General features: G+C 42.7%; 1 protein-coding gene across 2 annotated transcripts in view; it reads right to left on the bottom strand.

The window, feature by feature from the left end:
- AFF4 (AF4/FMR2 family, member 4) overlaps positions 1-4143 on the bottom strand; it is a 76433-nt gene extending 72290 nt beyond the window's left edge. Inside the window, exon 1 of one of the 2 annotated variants that reach the window (XM_004686716.2) lies at positions 3746-4143. The gene's annotated coding sequence lies outside the window, so the exon portion shown is untranslated. The remainder of the gene's footprint in view (positions 1-3745) is intronic. The other variant, XM_012727957.1, reaches the window with a different exon arrangement.
- Positions 4144-4180: the final 37 nt, after the last annotated feature.

The raw sequence follows: 4180 nt of genomic DNA on the forward strand, positions 1-4180 counted from the left end.
CTTGACCCGCCCACTGCTCCCCTCGGCAGTGTATTTCATCAGTCCACCTGTTCTGCTCCCCACTCTGTCTCTGATGAATCCTCTCACCACCCCTGTACCTCTGGCCTGTACCCCAGTTCTGTATGCATAAATAAATACATCTTAAAAAAAAAAAAGGTAAAATTTTAACAGGTAGGGAACAGGAAAGGGAGAATGACACCCCAGATGGAAGAAACAGAAGCAAGTACAAAGAGGTAGAATATCTTGTCTATGCAGAGTAAAGGCCTGCACTCACCTGTCCATTAAACTGTCCCTACCCTAATGACAACATGAAAAGAAAGGTAGTCAAGGTGAAAAGTCATAACCCACTGGCCCATTCCAAATGCAAAAAATAAAGGGAAGATCCATTCCAGTACCAGCACTGATGATGACAATTTCTGGGTGGTCAAATTACACTGGCTTTCCAGAGTAATCTACTCCTGGCAAGCCCTGAATCTGCCCCTCCCTCACCCAAACTACTTTGAGAAAAGAATACATGTGATTCTTTACCTGTAGTAGGAAATGATATTCAAAATAGTTTAAAACAGCATCCACTAATAAACTATGTCTACCTGCCTAAAAGTCACTACCATATCATAGTTGATTACACTCTCCAAGAGAGAAAAAAATTACATGATGAAATACCTTTCCTTCGAACATTCCTCCAGTTAAAGATTTTTTTTATAAAGTATGGTTGATGAAACAAGTAATTTTAAATTATATTTTCCCCCTTCAAAAAGAGGATAAGTAATCCTAATGTTAAAATGATTTGGAATGTTTTAGAAATACATACAGTCAGTGGTTCTAGTATTTTCTACATGCCAATATATTAAAATTCTCAGAATATGGGATCTCCCTGAAGGCATAGGGTTAAATTCTCACCTATTAAGCTGTCACCAGCCATGGCAACATGAGTTCGATCCCCAGCCAGGGAGTTAACCTGCATGTCACAGCAGACTTGTCCTTTCTTGCCAGCTGCTCCCCTCAGCAGTGTATTTTAGTCAAGCAGCCTGTTCTGCTCCCCACTCTGTCTCTGGTGAATCCTCCCACAACCACCACTTCCACCCCTGCACCACCTCTGGCTTACACCCCAGTTCTTGTATGCATAAATAGATAAAAATAAATCTTTTTAAAAAAATTCTGCCCTCTTCTATATACTAGAGTAACATTTCAAATACCCAAGATGAATGGGTACAAGCTATTCTTAAACCAATGTAAAGCAGCAAGGTAACAGGTCAGGTTAGCTTTAAACAGTCTTTAGTCACTGATTACACCTTATTTCACAATAACTGAGACTGGCAAACATCCTCCCAGAAATCAAATATAATTGTTCCAACTTATCAGAGGAAATGAAAAAAGGAAGTGAGTAAAACATAATGAAGACTGGAATTCAAAAACTGGGAGATCTTTGTATCATATAGAAAAGCTTTTACAGTAAGACTACAATTAAAGTTAAATATAAAATTTAAGTCATCAACTTTTAAAGCCTATACTGTACTTTTCCATCATTGTCCAGATGTGTTTTCAATACTTAAGAAAACTCTTAGATTTTAAGGAAAATAGTACAAAAAGAAGGCCTCATATTTGGGCTCCATTCTAAGCCAGTAGATGGCCACAAAAGAAGAAATACCAGTTTTCTTTGTTCCTCTCCAGTGCACAAAAAACTGTGACAGTTACCTCCCCAAAAAGGTAAGATATAAAACTTTTAGAAGGCTTCCCCTCCTGTCACCTTATGAATGAGTCAATACTCACTCTTTCTCCTTCAAACACTGATCAATTGCTCATACGACTTTCTTTAGATTACCCTTTTGTGAATCTTAGATGGGACAACTTGATACACTAACAATTGTCTTAATAGACTAACAAAGTATTATCACCTTTATAGTCAATCTAGTAAGTGTCTAAAATGTTGAGAAGAATACAGAGAGGTATAAGTAAAGTTCTATGTACAAAGACAGTGACAAACCTATAAAAAATAAAAATACAAAATCATAATTACCTACAGTTATAAAGGGGGTGCAATAAGAGTACAGAAAAGAGGATATGTCATCTGATAAGTGCAAAGTGAATCTGAAAAAAAAAAAACTATTTAAGAATTCTCAATGACATAGCTTCACCAAAGCACTTACAATCACCTTTACATCACCAAATTACAGACCACTGTCAATTAACATGGCTAAGGTCTTTAAAAAAAAAAAAAAAGTAAAGGTTGGGTCACAGACACCCTATCTTGTTGTCCCCACTTGACGAAAATTTTATTTAAAGTAAAATTTGCCTACTGTTCCTGTAGAGCTAACAAAAACCAAAGTCATCGACCTGCAAGCCACACAAAGTGAGTGAAACTGCTGGTGTTAAAAAAAAAAAAAATCATTGCTTCCAGGTAAGTTAACTCTAAAAGATAATTTAAAATAACTTCTTGAATTATGTTATGTTTGGAGACTGAGAGGCACAGTGATGAATAAGGAAAATAAACCTGAGAAATTTTTAAAAGCCTGCTTTGTTAAAAACAAAGTGGCCCCTTGCCAACACTTCTTTATGTACATATTACCAAAGATGATTGTACACAGACTCTGGGCCACAAAGGATCCTTATCAAACCCCAAATTTGAAAAGTTTTCATAAATATCTCAAATTTAGTAAGTTAAAGGACAAAACTGTACATAATCAATTTGGAAACAAAGCTTTGATCTTTTTAAAAAACATTTTAACCCTAAAATACAACACATATTTTAAACATCATATTTACAAACCTCCTATTCACAGGTACCTACAAGCAGGTTCTGTCAGGAAAAAAAGCCGGTCACAGGAAAAGGGACTGACCTTAGTTTAAAATCTCCATCTCACCAACAGGGAAGAAATCGTACAATTCTCAATTGCAACTGATTACAAGAACCCTAAATCCAACCCTTCATTATAGTTTGAACTATATACGCAAGCATTTCAGATGTGTACTTTCAACTTCCTATAAATTCTATCATTTAATAAAGAAAAGGCAGTAAGGATACTCCTCAAACTACTATACCCCACGATCCATCCTCAAAAGAGTGGAAGGAACAGCAAAGTGGAAGGAACAAAGCACTGACGTCAATTACGAGATTAACCCCGGGCACAGGCAGCTGGAGGAAAAGGCCTCAACATCAATATCCAAATAGAAGCTATAGGGATAACCGTCTAACAGGCCGATTCAGAAGTTATGGGGGGGTATTCTAGTCTTACACCCCCACGTTCCCATTTTTAGTCAACCCCTACGCTAGTAGAAGGCGGATTTTTTTTTTTTTTTTTTTTTGGGCAGGAGGGGGGGTGGTGTTCGTGCGCAGGATCGCGAGAAGGAAAGCGAGAACTAGTAGGGTAATGATAGCCAGAATCTAGGCCTATTTTCCCTTCAACTAGAAATAACTTCAAATTAGAGGGTGATAAAAAGTAGCCAATCACTCGATGAAATTTCGGAGCGAAGGTATGGATTAAGGAACGAAAGGAGAAATGGGGAAAGGTGATTTCTGGGAATTTTTGTTAGGATTGGGTTAGCCTTTTTTTACTTATTTATTTATTTAGGGGGAAGGGGAACGTGAAGATGAGGGGCCAAGACCGGATCTAGCAGCCTAACCCCAAGGGTCTCCCGGAGCGCGCAGCCGAACCCGGTCTCCCCCGCCCCCCGCCCCAACTCCCACCCGCCCCCCCCCCCCCCGCGACCCGGCCCAGCCCTCAGTCAGCCCGTCAGCCCTTCTCACCTCCAGTCCCCGCTCCACTAGGCCCGAACCATCTCCCGGCTGCGGCAGCGGCGGCGCCGGGCCTGCACCTTTACCGGACGCGCATTCAAGCCAGCCCGGGGGGCGGCGACGGGCTGCCAAGGGCGAGGGGCTCCGGGCGGCGGCGGCGGCGGGGGTTGGGGAGATCTCGAAAGCTCTGGCGGCGGCGACGGCGACGCACCTCACTCGGAACAGACGGAGGTCCCGCCCGGCTCCATGACGGTCGGGCCCTGCCCGGGACGGCCGACTGAGGCGGCAGGGGCGGGCTGACGAGGACCTGGCACCGGGATCCCCGCCCCGTCCGCTGGCGGCGGCGACGGCGGCTCGACTAGGCAGCCAAGACTGGGACTGACGCAGCGGCCGCGCCACCCATGTGACCAGGGCCGGGCGGGGGCGAGGCGTCACGTGGCGACGCCG

This window comes from Condylura cristata, unplaced genomic scaffold, assembly GCF_000260355.1.
Source record: "Condylura cristata isolate star-nosed mole 26May11 unplaced genomic scaffold, ConCri1.0 scaffold00021, whole genome shotgun sequence".
NCBI classification, from domain to species: Eukaryota; Metazoa; Chordata; class Mammalia; order Eulipotyphla; family Talpidae; genus Condylura; species Condylura cristata.